Here is a 15,709-nt window from a genome sequence, read left to right as displayed (position 1 = left end):
TTTTAATCCACTCAAAACTATTTATTGATCAACTACTTTTGCTAGTGATCCAGTGTATAAGACATGGTCCCAGCACTTACAAAGCCTACTTCAATCTACTGGGAGAGACTGAAAAGAACACTGATAATACTGTTTTCAGGTAATGAATGCTATGAGAATGAGATGTACAAGGTGAAATTTATCAGATGAGGACATGGCCTAGACTTTCGGTCTGGGAAAACTTTGTAGAAAAAGCAACATCTAATCTGAAACCCCAAGAATGTATAGGGATTAGTCATATAAAGAAAATGCTGCCTTGAACATTAAAACCTCATCAACTCTAATTCAGTTGCACTGGTTATTTCTGTTCCTAATTGCTATTGCACAGATCTATGCATATGCTGCACATTTAGGATTTGTTGGTACTTTCAAATGCAAATGTGTTCTGTAAAATGTCTCCTGCTTGTACAAGTCAGCAAAAGTTCTCTGTGGCTTTGGTGATGGTGTGGGCTTTGTAGATTGTGTGCGTGTGTGTGTGCGCGTGCTGTAGGTAGGGAAATGATTCAGTGTTTGTTAGGCAAGAGACTGCCCAGATGACTCCTCTCCATTATTAAGAGGGTCTTGCATTCTATCTTCCATTGCTCTTTTCCCCATGTACAGAGTCTGCTGTTAAAGTTATACTTGTAAGGAAAAAAAATACTGAAGGAACAGAGGTTTTTGTTTAGTTCTTCTCTGCTTCCTAAATGTGGGGTCACATGACGGGTGTGTGTATGTGCAGAGCTGAAGAAACTAGGCAGATAGCTGTGGATTCAAACTCTCATTTCTTTTTTTCCTATCCCTCAATCTCTAGTTTTCAATCTCTTCTTACCTGACCACGGTTCCCCCTTCAGAGCTCTAGTGGTTTCCAGGGGAAAGTGGATACTGAGAAAGAAGCTGAGATGATTAGAAACCATCTTTTCAGTCATGCTGAGTGACCTGGTGGGTGATCGCAGTGAATGTGAGCTTGCATAAGCCACTCACCTGTCTGCACCTCCATGTCCTTATTCTTAACTCAAGTGAAAGAGTTTAAAACATACATAAAGGAGTGAAACATTGCTCTGGTTAAGAGCATTCATTTGAGTTTAGTATTACTTGGATCATAGCTTTACTCTTTACTGATTGTGAAACCTTGTGCACATTTCTTATCCTCTGTGAACTTAGTTTTCTCATCTGTAAAAGGGAGGGAATATTATACCTTTCCAGACTCAAGGAAACAATACATATAGGTAATTAGCCTAGTGCTTGCTAAAAGCCTTATAGTTTTATTAATGTTATGCATAGGTCTGATTCCTTAATACAACCTCTTGCTCTAAAGAATTCCCCCTGATGATCTTGTTTCATAGACCATGGAGAAATGGTGAGCTGTGAAACAATGTAGGAAATAAAGAGGTGTGAAGGGGAATTAATAACAAGCAAACCTAAGAATGTATTCTAGAGGTCTGAATTCTGATTTTATTAGCCCAATATTAAAATTAAATTTAGGTATGTTTGTGGTATTATTTAATTTTGACAATAAATTTCAAAATAGGGAGAAATTATTTTTGCCACAGAATTTGGACCATTGAACTTAATTTTCTTTTTCTTTTATTTTTCTTTCTTTCTTTCTTTCTTTCTTTATTTTTAAATACATTTGTCTCTGCCTCCCCCCACCACTTTCCCTTGCCCCCTCCCTCCTTCCCTCCCTCAGCTCTTCCCCTTTGGTTTTGTCCATGAGTTCTTGCTATATGTTCCTTGACTTTCCCCTTCCCTTCCCTTTCCCTGCCCGCCCCTCCCTCCTTCCCTCTTGTCTCTGTTGATTTCTTTTCCTTTCAGTGTTGCTGGTCATATTTTCCTTGCATCTTTGTATTGTTGGTTAGGTTCCGCTTATAGGTGAGATCATATGGTATTTGTCTTTCGCCCCCTGGCTTATTTCGCTTAGCGTAATGTTCTCCAGTTCCATCCATGCTATCGCGAAGTTTAGTTCTTAATTTTATTTTTCAATTACAGTTTACATTCAATATTGTTTTGTTTTATTTTTAGCTGTACAGCATAAAGTTTAGACAGTCATGTACTTTACATAATCATATCCTTGATATTTGCAGTACCTGCCTGGCATCTTACATAGTTATTACAATATTATTGAGTATAGTCCCTATGCTCTGCTTTACATCCCTGTGGCTATTTTGTAACTACCAATTTGAACTTCTTAATCTCCATACCTTTTTCACCCAGTCTCCAACTGCCCTCCCCTTTGTCAACCATCAGTCTGTTTTCATCTATGAGTCTGTTTATATTTTGTTTGTTTATTTTGTTCTTTAGACTCAACATGTAAGTGAAATCATATGTCGGTCTGACTTATTTTATTTAGCATAATATCCTCTAGGTCCATCCATTCCTTCACAAAGGTTAAGATTTTGTTCTTTTTTATAACCTAGTAATATTCCATTGTATATATGTCCCACTATTTTTTTCTACTCATTTATTGATGGGCACTTGGGTTGCTTCCATATCTTGGTTTTATAAGTTAAGCTGCAGTGAATAAGGTGCATATATTATTTTAAAATCAGTATTTTTGTTTTTTTATATATATACCCATTAGTAGAATCACTGAGTCATAAGGCAGTTCTAACTTTAAGTTTTTGAGGAACCGTCCTACTATTTTCCACTAATCTACATTGCCACCAACAGTGCATGAAGGTTTCCTTTTCTCTACATCTTCTTCAGTACTTGTTGGTTTGTTGATGATAGCCATTATGACAGGTGTGAGATGATGTCTCATTGTGGTTTTAATTTGCATTTCTCCGATGATTAGTAACATTGAGCATCTTTTAATATGTACGTTGGCCATCTGTATGTCTTTTTTGGAGAAGTCTCTATTCGGGTCCTCTGCCCACTTTTTAATTGGATTGTTGGTCTTTTTTTAATGTTGAGTTATATGAGTTCTTTATAAATTTTTGATATTAACACCCTATTGGATGTATCATTGGCAAATAAGTTCTTCCATTCAATGGGTTGTCTTTTTGTTTTGTTGATGGTTCCTTTTCTGTGCAAAAAGTTTTTAGTTTGATGTAGTCCCATTTGTTTATGTTTTTTTGCTTCCCTTGCCTGGGAAGATATAGTAGGATAAATATTGCTAAGGGAGATGTCATAGATTTTACTATCTGTGCTTTCTTCTAGGAGTTTTATGGTTCTGAGTCTTACATGTAAGTCTTTATTCCATTTTGAGTTTATTCTTGTATATGGTATAAGAAGGTGGTCTGGTTTCATTTTTTTTTGCATGTATCCAATTTTCCCAGCACCACTTATTGAGTAGACTGTTTTTACCCCATTGCACATTCTTTCCTCCTGCGTTGTATATGAACTGACTGTATAGGTGTCAGTTTATTTCTGGGCTCTCCATTGATGGAATTGATATATGTGTCTGTTTTTATGCTAGTGCCATGCTGTTTTGATTACCATATCCTTGTAGTATTGTTTGATATCAGGTAGCATTTCTTCTTCAATTTTGTTCTTTCTCAAGATTCCTATGGCTATTCAGGATCTTTTGTGGTTCCATATAAATTTTTGGATTATTTGTTCTAGTTCTGTAAAAAATATCAGTGGTATTTTGATAGAGATTGCATTTAATCTATAGATTGTTTTGGGTAGTATGGACATTTTAAAGATTTTTTTCTATCCATGAGCACAGTATATGCTTTCATTTATTTGTATCTTCTTCAGTTTCTTCAATGTCTTATACTTTTCTTAGTACAGGTCTTTTACCTTTGATTAAATATATTCCTAGGAATTTTATTTTTTATTTTTTGCTGTGATTGTGAATTGAATCATTTATAGTTTTCTTCTGATAGTTCATTATCAGTGTATAAAAATGCAGATGATTTCTGTAATTTTTTGTAATCTTCTACTTTAGTAAATTCATTTATCAGTTTTAGTAGTTTTTTTTTAGTGGAATCTTGAGGTTTCTTTACGTGTAGTATGATGTCATTGTGTGTTTTTGTAAAAAACATATTCATGTATAGATAAGCTTTATTCCAATGTTGGTATAAATGTTAGTTAATGTCAAACAGTAAAGGGATTAACATTTATTTATAAGACAATACAACTTGGTCTTGCCTGTCAGTTTGCCTCTGAATTCAGTTGACTGATGCCTCATTATTAGTAACCCACTCTCACTAATCATTTTCATTACATACAAAATCTAAAATCTTTGGGTAGTGCTTCCCATTTGTCACCTTTGTGTTTTTTAATTATCAATGAAATATTGATAATTTTATAAAGGAGACATAAAATATGTAGGAAATGATTACATATATTGTCAATGATGGAAAGGTGGCAGTGCTTTCTGGGGAAGGCGAGATGGAGGGAAAGTTTAGTTTTATGAAGGCAGCTCCAGAACATTGATAAATTGAAGGAGTGTCTATAAAGACATTCAAGGTGGATTAGAAATATAACTGATAGAAGGGTGGAAAGGAGAACAACTATTGTGGTAGCATTTGCCTTGGAAAGAAATGAGGCTTTTTTCTTTGAAACAAAAGTAAAGGAAGTAAGAACGGTATAAACACAGAGAAGGGAGAAATCAGGGAATGAATCCCCTGCTCTTTGGTGAGTTGAAGTGAGATCACCTAACAGAGAAGCTTGGGTATGATTGGCTAAGGATTAGAAGAGAGTGCTCAAGTTTGTTTGTCACTGGAAATAAAAAAATATAGAAAACTAGAGATGGTGTTAGAGTCTTACTTTTATTATTTTAACTATTATTTGTTATCTATGGTGTGCTGGATGCTAGAGTTAAAAGAGTGACTAAAACAGAGGGCCCCTGATCTCTTGGAGCTAATTAAATGCAGTTGGTATATTTAGCCTGGAAATGACACCTAAAAAGAATACCAAGAATATATCCAAATATTTGAAGCATTACCAGGTATGTATTGGGTGAGAAGACCTGCCTGTCATATGTGTTAGCAAAACACAAAACTAAGATCAATAGGCAGAATTTATAGGGAGCAGTTCTTAACTCAAGAAATGCCTTTGGAGGGAGTGAGTTCCCTGTCTTTCTGAAATATTCAAGCAGAGAACAGGTGGCCATCGGCCATGATTAATAGAGATGGTTCAGGCATTGGGAGGAAATTTGCAGTCAATGAACTTTTAAGACTCGGTGAGTCTATGAATCACTGGGTGTCATCGCATGATGTCACTTTCAGAAATTATTGCATAGATTGTCATCTTACCTGAACTGTTGTCAATGTGCATTTATTTTATTTTAAGGATGGGAGGAACCCTGAAGAAGATCCAAGTCTCTTTCCTTTAAAGTAACTACTCTTCTATTTTCTTGTGATTAAGACATTTATTTAAAACCAGCCTTGTTAATAAAAAGGCATATAATCACTGGTTCTCTTCAGCCCCTGTCATGACAGATTAGCATTAATAATTTAGAGAACAGCAGCATTAAAAGTAATTACAAACTGTCAGAAAGATACAAGAAATATGACATAGCTCATAGCTTCTTTTCAGACCTCAAATATTATTTGAGGAGAAAAATAATTACATTTTCCTGTTCATTTCCTAATACAAATAACTTAGGAAATCTCATAATTCTTGAAATTTGCAATTAATTCATTGCAAAAGTAATGTCAGTTTGAAAAAAAAAAAAGGCCTCTTTGGTCACAAATTTGCACTGTGGAATTATTCCTTAGGGCACATTCCCAATTGCCTTGTCAAGGTTCATTTTAAATGCATTAGCATAGCAACATGAATAAATCAACTAATGTATAAAAATATAGATTGTCTAAACTTCCTTTAATTGTGCATGCATTTAGCTCTTTCCCCTCTGCCTATCTAAATGCTACAACCTCTGGTTTGGGTATATCTCCCTGCAAATTTCCTAAGATATCAAAATCTAGTATAATTTTTCCCTATGAACTTTTGTCTAACCCAAGCCTATTTTGTTCTATATGTCCTACCTAGTTCTGCTGCTTATATGAAAAATAATAAATGTGTTAGTATTCATACCTTAATATGGAAGAACATAATTTCTTCCATACCTCTCCTCTTTCTGCAATTTTTCTTATCGCATGCATTTTTTACTCTGAGAAGAAAAAAAACAGAAATGGACATGGTCACTTCAATACTTATTCTCTATTATTCCAGAGAAATAAGGGGAAAAAAGTATGATTCACTAAAACCTAAACATTAATTCATTACATTTAAAATTTATAGTTCATGCAGTTGAGCAGATGTATTAGACACCTATCTTATTGTAGCCATGCCATATTATATTTTGTTGTTTTGTAAAAAAAAGAAAACTCTTAGCAAAATAGTTGTTCAGATTTCAGTGGGTTAATTTAACCTCAGGAAAAGATTGTATGTGGTCAGCAGATTGGAATGAGAGTGTTGGATTGATGCCCATGATCTTTCCACCCTCACAGTGCCTGACACATTGCAATACACAGAATGCCAGGAGCAGGCCAACGGTGTCATTGGGAGTTGCAAAATAGTTGTGGGGATGTAAAGAGAATATAGTTAAAACTATTGTAATAACTATGTATGGTGCCAAGTGGGTACTAGACTTAAAGAGGAGATCACTTCATTAATTATATAAATGTATAATCACTATGCTGTACACACAAAACTAATATAAAATAATATTGAATGTCAACTGTAATTATAAAATAAAAAAATTAAAAAATAAATAAGAGAGAAATGGAGGAAGAATGTTATTGCCTTCTTAATATTTAGAGACCCTAAAAAGTCACTATTTTTATATGGCATATTCTTTAGAAGGTCATATAGATTAATCTACATACTATCATGTGAAGCACCAGTTTAGATTTGTGCCAAACAATAGGTTAACTTTGTTCTGAAAAAGAGAGCTAATTTGACTCTTCAGTTTTTAACATAACATGTACTTACACTCTTGTCCTTTCTTTCATTTTCTTTTTGGCTCCTCTGTGATAGTCTGTCATTTGAGAGAGTTACTCTTCATATAAAATGATTTAAAAAAACATGGTTGCATTATTTAGGCGTAAGTAAACTACATCCTTCGTATAAAAAGCCTTATAGTGACATAGATGCATAAATTGTGAGACAAAATCATGTTACCCTCTCTAAACAGCTAATATAACACACAGCTCCTTACAAGGAAAGCCTTTTAAAATGCCCCATAATATTATTTATTATACAGGTTGTTCATACCAACCATGGAACAATTAGAATAAAGAAAACCAGATGATCACAACAAAGAAAATAAAAATTCACTATTCAGTGATAGTAACTATGAGTAAGCTGATATTTGTCCTTCCAAATTTTTTCATGCATTTACATCTTTTAAAATAATATTGAACATGCTGTTTTGGACCAACTTTGTTCTTTCAACAATGTATAATGTGTATCCTCCCTTATTGACAAAAATATGCAGCCTTTCTAATGTCTATAGAATATTTCTTTTGTAGCTTAATTTAAGCCATTTTATTTAAGCATGTCTAACATTGAAAATTCAGATGATTTCTACTTTGTTGCAATTTAAGAATTTGTGGTGGAAATCTATGCAGTTTCCCGGCCCACCCCTTGCATTTATTTAAGATATTGTCAAACAGAGTCTCCAAGGGTCTTTCAGGTTTATCAGGGAATAGCTGACCAGTCACAGATAGGATCAAATTCAATTTTTAGTGCTCTATGTGAACAATGTCTGACCAAAGGAAAAAAGTGAAGCAAAAGGATGAAGTTGTGGGCAAAGGAGAGTCTCCATGACATTTTACCCTTTCTGCTCAGCACCTTCCCCTTCTGTTAATTCTGCTTTAATAATGGTGGGAGCCCACATAACTCTTTCTCAAGGTAAGTTGTGGATTTCTTCAGGCATAGTTATTTAAGTAGAAGTTGTATTTACCCTGCGGGCGCTTAGCTTTGTTAAATCTATATATCTATATCTATCTATATCTATATCCATCTGTCTATATATGTATGTATGTATTACCTACCTATCTATCTATATATCTATTTAAAGATTTGTTTGTCTAGCTGAAGTATGGAAATAAAGCCAAAAGATCCTGGCACATTCTTCATTTTTCGAGGTACGAAGTATTATTTTATTTTTCAGCTTAACTGAGAAATAATTAACAAATAAAATTGTAAGATATTTAAAGTATATATAGTGATGATTTGATACCTTCATATCCTTTCAATGCCATGCTAGAGTACTGACTAACAAGTCCACAAATGGGTTATTTGACATTTTTAGAACAGGGGTTGACAAACTTTTTCTGTAAAAAGCCAGATAATACATATTTTAGGCTCTATAGGCCATATGGTCTCTGTCACAATTACTCAGTACTGTTGTTATTGTTTGAAAACAGCCACAGACAATACATAAACCAATATGTGACTATATTCCAATAAAACTCAATTTATAAAAACATGAGACAAAACAGGTTTGGCCCATGGGTCTTAGTTTGCTGACTCCTGCTGTAGGGGAAAGTAACTTTGTTTGACTTACTATTTACAAATAAGTGACAAGGTGCAAATTGTTTTTGTCTGGCAGAGAAGCAAATAGTTTATATGAGATAAAAAAATAACCCCAGTGATTATACTTTTATTGCCTTTTAGGGCATTAACTAGTTTAGAATTTAAGTTAGCAATCTTTGTTCAGCAATCCTCCTCCTATATGTATTAGAGAGAAGAGAAGGGAGGAAGAAAGAGAGGGAGAGAAACACTGATGTGAGACAGAAACATCAATTGGCTGCCTCCAGCACACACACCGACTGGGGACCGAACCCACAACCCAGGCACGTACCCTGACTGGGAATCGAACTGGCAACCTTTTGCTTTGTGCGATGACACCCAGCCAACTGAGCCACACTGATGAGCAGCATACACTCATTGTTCATATGATAATTGTGTTTTTAACTTTTTGAAAATTATACTTTGATAGCCTGTATTCCATAGGCAAGACAATCCCTAAGAAAAGGACTTTGGAAGGAGCATGATTGTCAAAGACCAGCTCAGCCTTGCATCTGCTGCTTTCTGCAAACAGATCTGTCTTGTTTTCCATTGATCTCTTCTTTGCAGCAATCAGATTACTTACTGTTCCCATAGCACCACTCTTTGTCTTTAAGAAGCTCCACTCTTTAAGCAGAGGAGCATCCTCATCAATAGGAGAATGTTCCTGTTTCCAAACATTTGTGACAGTTGTGCTAAGTACGTGCTGTGGCCAGTGGAATAGTTCCATTAGCAGCTCAGGAAGAGTAACACATTTAGTTAGATTATTTTAAAAAAGTCTTCACACTTTTTTACTCTCATGATTTCATCGTGGAAACAGAACCAAGCCTGTTAATCCTCTCAGGGTTTAGCAGAGAACCTGGTACGCAAGGGTAATGCTGCAGTGCACACTGCCTTAGGGTTTACTTTACTTCCAGTGAAAGTGGAAGTGCTTAGTATCCCCTTCTGACTGTGATTTCTCTCTTTTCTTTATTCCTTTCTCACTCTCTCCCCCCGCTTCCCTCCCTCCTTCCCTTCCTTCTTCTTTTTTTTTTTTTCTTTAAACGTGCCTTATTTTTAAAGGAGCAGTTCGGTTGAGAGCTGTAGAGCCCCAGTTATAATAAGACCTTATGCTCTAGTACTGTTGCTTGGCCAGTGAAGCTACAAACAAGACACATCAGGTTCAAAAGCTGTGCTTAGTCCTGTCTTTTCTATCAGTCCACCAGCGGTGGGGAAAAAGCCACACCAAGCCTGCCAATTTAAAGTAGCATGTTGATACCCTTAAAGCACTTTCTTCTAAGTTTCCCCTTCCTCCTCCCTCGATGCACAGCACCTCTCTGGAGGCCACCCACAGTGACCTCCCCCACCACCATCTCTAGTCAGATAAGGATATACCTTTGCTCTCTTATCTTGCCTTGTTCAGGAATGTTATCTATGCGAAGGCTTAATTTGTTTGATCACCTCCATCACCTTCCCAGGATCTTTATTCCACTGTTTTCTTACCAAGATCAACTCTAGTCCCTTCTCTCAGGAGTTTGCTCCTATCTATGTAGCAAGGATTCACAACACCATGGAACACAAAATGTCACATTCTTTTAGTTCTTTAAGTTTAATCTATCATAGCAGAAAATTCAACTGTTGCCTTTACCTGAGCTACTTATACCTTCAAACCTACCCCATAGGGTCATAGAAAGGCTCAGGATGTCTTTGCAGGGCAGTGTTTTTGGGGAAAAGTCCATTTCTCTTTGGCCTACACAGGTTGCCACTTATTTTAGGCTCATTGTCCTAACCCTGATGTTTGCTTGAAGGTGAAATCCTGAGGCTTCTGCACCAAGCTTGGGCATGGAGCTGTGATTTTCAGTGCTAAAGCTCTTACTGTTCAGTTACTACCCCAGACACTGACAACCACCAGACATGGACCTGCCTTGTGGGAATCCTGAAAGACTTTGTCCTTGTTGGTTGTTGAATAAAAATTCACTTATCCTCAATTCAATTTACTTGTAAAAGTTGAAGCAACTTTCTCTTCTTCTTTCTGTCCAGTATAACCCACATAACACCCCTAAGAAAGGAAAGACTTTTGAAAAAAAATAGCTAGGAAGAAGGTTATCTTCTTTGCCTGGCAAGCCTACTTCTGGTTCTGGCCCACAAAAATGTGGGCCTTGAACTCAAGGCAATGTTATACAAAGACGTGGCTACTTTTCTGAGCTTGCAAAAGAAACCTAACCTGAAGCGGAGAGAACAAAACACACATTTATGTCTTAACACCCTGATTCCTGCCACTTATTAGCTCTGTGACCTTTAGCAGGTATTATTTCCTTCTTCTATAATCTGGGGATCATAAAAGCATCTGCTTTCCTACTTATTAGGGTTGTTTTTAAGGATTAAATGACTTAATAGAGGTAAAAATGCTTAGAACAGTGCTATAAAGTATTAGCTATTGTTATTATCAGCTCATTATTGCTGCTTGTGACATTTTCTGTGCTGTCCATTTTATATTGTGCTGTCACATCTTAGTTAAAGCTCTCAATGTCAGCACTTAAGGTGAATACCTTGTATATCCAAAATTACCTCCAAATTCTTCTAGAGACTAGCCATCATATTTCTTGATAAGTCCAACCCAGCCAGCTTTTCTGCCAGCATTAAATCCACTTGTGTTTTCTCTGGTTGAGCTCCAGATACAGGCTTGGCTTACAGATTTATACCTCCCCTCTCACAGACAATCTGGAGCCAAGCATTTATTTAGTGAAAAACTGCAGAATCATCCATACTGTTTCATTTTTTCCTCTGTCCGTGTGTGTTGAGTATATGTGGTTAAATTTATATAAGTTAAATGTGAATAAGGTCTGCCTGCAAGGTCGCCTAAAATCCATCTCACCCTAAGCACAACCAGATAAAAAAATTGAAGTCCCTTTCTATTTCAGAAGGCCTTCATGATACCATTGGCCAGACAGGGCAGAGAATGAAAGGTTCAAAGAATCCCCCTTTGCTACCTTCATGATGCTCACAAAGGCAAATCATCTTGCTCCTCTATTAGGATAGTAACCAAAGAACTTCATTGAAGTCTCACATCTCTCATGTCACAATCCTTGGTGAAATCTATGAGTGCTTTATACTGGGTATTGAGGGATGTGTATTATATGGGATGTTCTTCATCTTTGGTAGAGGGTATACAGGGATTACTTAACATTATGTTCCTATTAAGTATCACCTATCTGCTCATATTATGATAGCTTTTTTAAAAAGAGACAATGCAGGCAAATATGAGCTGCGTACACTTGAATGGGGCGGGGGGGGGAACTGAGAAAATGGTACACTGGACCTGGAACCCAGAGATTTTGGTTTTCTCCTGCCTCTGTCACTTAACAACTGTGTGGTCTCAAGTGAGTCCTTTCCCCTCTCTGAGGCTCATTTATTAAAAAAATATAAAAAACAAAAACCAAACTAACCTGTAAGGGGATGGTATTGTACATGATGACTTCTCAGCTCTACTGATCTATATTCTGTGATTCAACTTAATCAGTGTAAACTCTTCCTTGAAACCTTCCTATTACAGGAATGATTTGGGGGAATTGGCTAGAGAATGTTAACTGTTTCTTGGGCACAGTCACCTGGTGTAGGCAGTGTGGTGATTTCAGTTTTCTTTGGAGAACCACTTACGCTCTAATTTTTTTTGTATTGTTAGGTGGATTGAATTCACAATCTCAGCTATAAGGATTATTTTGTGTGCATTGTCACAATGATTGGTTGAAGCATAGGCATGTGTCCTACTTTTGTCCAATGAGAGACACTCTTGAGACTTTTGATGAAAATATTGGGAAAGAGACACTTTTTCTCCTCTGGCATTGTTAAACAGGTAAGCCTAGAATTGATGATGGCCATCTTTGACATAACATGGAGAGAGTGTGCAGGGAAATGAGGCTTCAAAGTGAGGCACACAAATATAGAGACAGACAGATAGCCATAGAATTAGAGAGATAGTATCCTGCTGGCATGGTGAGTCCCTCAATCCTGACTTTCCCCCAGACTTTACAGTTACAAGAACCACTAACTATTGTTTTTGCTCAAACTCTTTTGAGTTAGAGCTCTGTTAATTGCAATTGAATGATGCTTGACTATACACTCAATGTTTCCATTGAGATGTGGAACAGAAGAATTTGCTTGCCTCTAGATGGCATGGATTGAGGCTCAGGAGTGAGAGAAGGAGGTGTGATTTCAGATGGTGGAGGGTTGCATGGAAGAGGGAAAGACCCACAATGTTATGCTATATTTTTCATACACTTTTTTCTCATTTAATGCCATAACCCTATAAAGACATTGCTATTTTTATTATCTTCTGTTGCAGAGGAGAAAACTGGGGAACAGACAATAGGTGGTAGAGCTGTGGTTTAAAATCAGACATTGTTCTCTGGAGCTTGACCTCTGGACCATTGAACTAAAATTCTCTGGGTGATTTTTCTTTCCTAACTCTCTGCCTAGCTTAGTACATAGCTCTGGTGGAGTTGTAATGTGAGTCTAAGCCAGATGGACTCCAGTCTTGAGGAAGTAAGCCATAGGAGAAGAGTAGGTGGGGGAGCTCTCTAAGTAGTTGAGTGATATGGTTAACCTAGGCGCATGGAAGATAATTATCCCCTACACCCTGGTATTTATATGTAATATTCTAAAAACCAAAGAAGAGAAAATTATTCAAAGAAATTAATTTTTTAGCAGAAACAATTTTTTATAACTGACAAAATCGTGATCTATACACCCAGTGTTAAACTGTTAAATAATTTAGAAATAAATTTTGAAATGAGGATATATTACATATAACCACATCAACATTTTATGAAGCACACTGATATTTATTAAATATCATTCAATGTGTTTCAGCATATCTGTTTTTGATAGTCAAATATATCATTTGAATATTTCCTTTCACATGTAATATACATAAACTCACAGGATGCTGCCTCTAAGAACTTCTGTTATTCCTCTTTTTTCCCTCTGCCTCATCTACTGTACATTTATTTTTATATACTGTCCCCCACTTAACTATAAAGAAAAGATCCACAAGGGGAGGGCCCTGCACTACACATTGACTTTTGTATCTTGTGGTGCCTGACACATAGTAGGCACTCAATAAAGTCTGTTAAGTGAAAAAATTATATAATAATTTAGTTTATCTTGTTATAAATAATACCAAACATATTGTGAAAAAGTAATTTTTAAACTAACCTTATTAATTGAAGTTATAATACACCCTGACAATAGCATAATTCATAAGTATACAGCTTGATGGATTATTATAAATTAAACACACTGAATAACCACCACTCAGATTAAAAAAAAACAAACCAGTACCAGCTTCCCAGCAGCCACCTTATATGTCTCCTCCAGGTAACCACTATTCTGACTTCTACCTCTAAATTAATTTTGTCTGTTTTCAAACCTAATATAATTAAAATCATAGAGTGTATTTTTTCATGTCTGCTTTTTTTAAACTCAATTTTTGGGAAATTTATCTACAATGTCTAGTGTAACAGTAATTAATTCTCTTTCATTGTGTATAGAGTTCTACTATAACAATATATCATAATTTACTTATTTACTCTACTATTGATGGATTTTGGGTTGTTTCCAGTCTTTTCCCTATTATGAATAATGCCACTATAAACGTTTTTCTACATTTTGTTTGTTGCATATAGATATATTTCTGCTGGGTTTATGCCTCAGATTAAAAGTTTGGGTTCACTGGGCATGCATATTTTTGGTTTTGGTAGATATTGCCAAACAGTTTTCAAAGTAGTTGTACTGATATATTGTTAATGCCCTGCAGTGAAAGACCACCAGGAATACACTTGTAGTCAAAGAAAATTAGGTTCATTGATTTGTTGCAACAAGGGAGAATGCATAACATAGAAATTGTGGAGTGTTTCAGGAAAAGGATGTTACTAAGACTTTTTGTAATATTTGTGCTTGTTGTAGGTGATTTTTGGGGAGTTCAAGGAAGCCAGGCTTTGTTCTTGATTAGATGCTGTCAGGAAGTGAGGTTAATTCTAATTAGGCTTTTTAATCATTTTTATCCAGAAAGTAGGAAGAATGGAGTGAGGCTGAACTGGAATTTGTGAAGGAGCAGAATTCACTCATATTAGCAGATATATTAGTTTTATAGAGCTAGTTTAAAACAACAAAAATGTATTTTCTAATAGTTTTGGAGGCCAAAGGTCCAAAATCAAGATGGCACTCCTTGGCATAATTAGCTGATAATAACAATATCTAGCACTTTATAGCACCTCTCTCTGTGGTCATTTTGCATGGCTTCCTCACAGCATGATGGCTGAGTTCCAAAAACAAGCTCCTCTGATTTTGCCTGTGGTAAATAATAGAAAATATGTAGTCATGTGCCAATTAATGGCAAAGATACGTTATGAGAAACATGTCATTAGGCAATTTCGCCATTGTGGGATTGTAGACCTAGATGATACAGCTTACTACACACCTAGGCTATATGGTATAGCCTACTGTTCCTAGACTACAAGCCTGTACAGCATGTTACTGTACACGAGATTAAATAAAGCACAAGAGAATATGATGCCATCAAGAGAGGTAGTAAGTAAATACAAGACGTATTAGGCTGCTGTCAGCCTAACAGGGCACACTGTTTTACAGTAAACTTTTTTTACAAGGAGAAAGAGTATACTCTAAAATAATGATAAAAAATATAGTATCATGAATATATATAAACCAGTAAAGTAGTTGTTTATATCATTATCAAATATTATGTACTGTATCCAATTTTTGTCCTATACTGTTATATGACTGACAGTGCAGTAGGTTTGTTTATATTTCATCACCACAAACATGTGAGTAATGTGTTGTGCTTTAATATTGTGGTGATTATGATGTCACTAGGTGATAGGAATTTTTCAGCTCCATTATAATCTTATGGGACCACTCTTGTGTATGAGGTCTCTCTTTGACCTAAGATTGTGATACAGTACATGACTGTACATTGGTTTCTGCACCCAGTTCATGGCACAAAGCTCCTAAAAAATGTGTAATTTCCTAAGTGATAAGAGCACTAGGAGCACCTTTTGTTCTAATGTTTGGTCTTTGACTCTGGCTTCTAACATAGACCACCCAAATGCCTTGGAAGTTCCTAAGTGATATGAATGTCTTTTGTTTTAAAAAGGCAGTGCTTTCTGGGCTCCTAGATGGGGACTGGTCACCAGGAAGGCCAAGCCATGATCAGAAGCTTAGATTTTTCAGC

At 36.0% G+C, this 15,709-nt stretch overlaps 1 non-coding gene across 1 annotated transcript; it reads right to left on the bottom strand.

Annotated features, from left to right (window-relative positions):
* Positions 1 to 9,522: 9,522 nt before the first annotated feature.
* On the bottom strand, positions 9,523 to 9,658 carry LOC129075327 (small nucleolar RNA SNORA50). The gene has a single exon (XR_008529631.1). It is a non-coding gene; the product is annotated as a small nucleolar RNA SNORA50 (small nucleolar RNA).
* Positions 9,659 to 15,709: the final 6,051 nt, after the last annotated feature.

Source organism: Pteronotus mesoamericanus, unplaced genomic scaffold (assembly GCF_021234165.1).
Source record: "Pteronotus mesoamericanus isolate MK-2021 breed Mesoamerican mustached bat unplaced genomic scaffold, CSHL_Meso_final contig_52, whole genome shotgun sequence".
Taxonomy (NCBI): Eukaryota; Metazoa; Chordata; class Mammalia; order Chiroptera; family Mormoopidae; genus Pteronotus; species Pteronotus mesoamericanus.
This window is presented reverse-complemented; position numbering and strand designations above follow the sequence as displayed.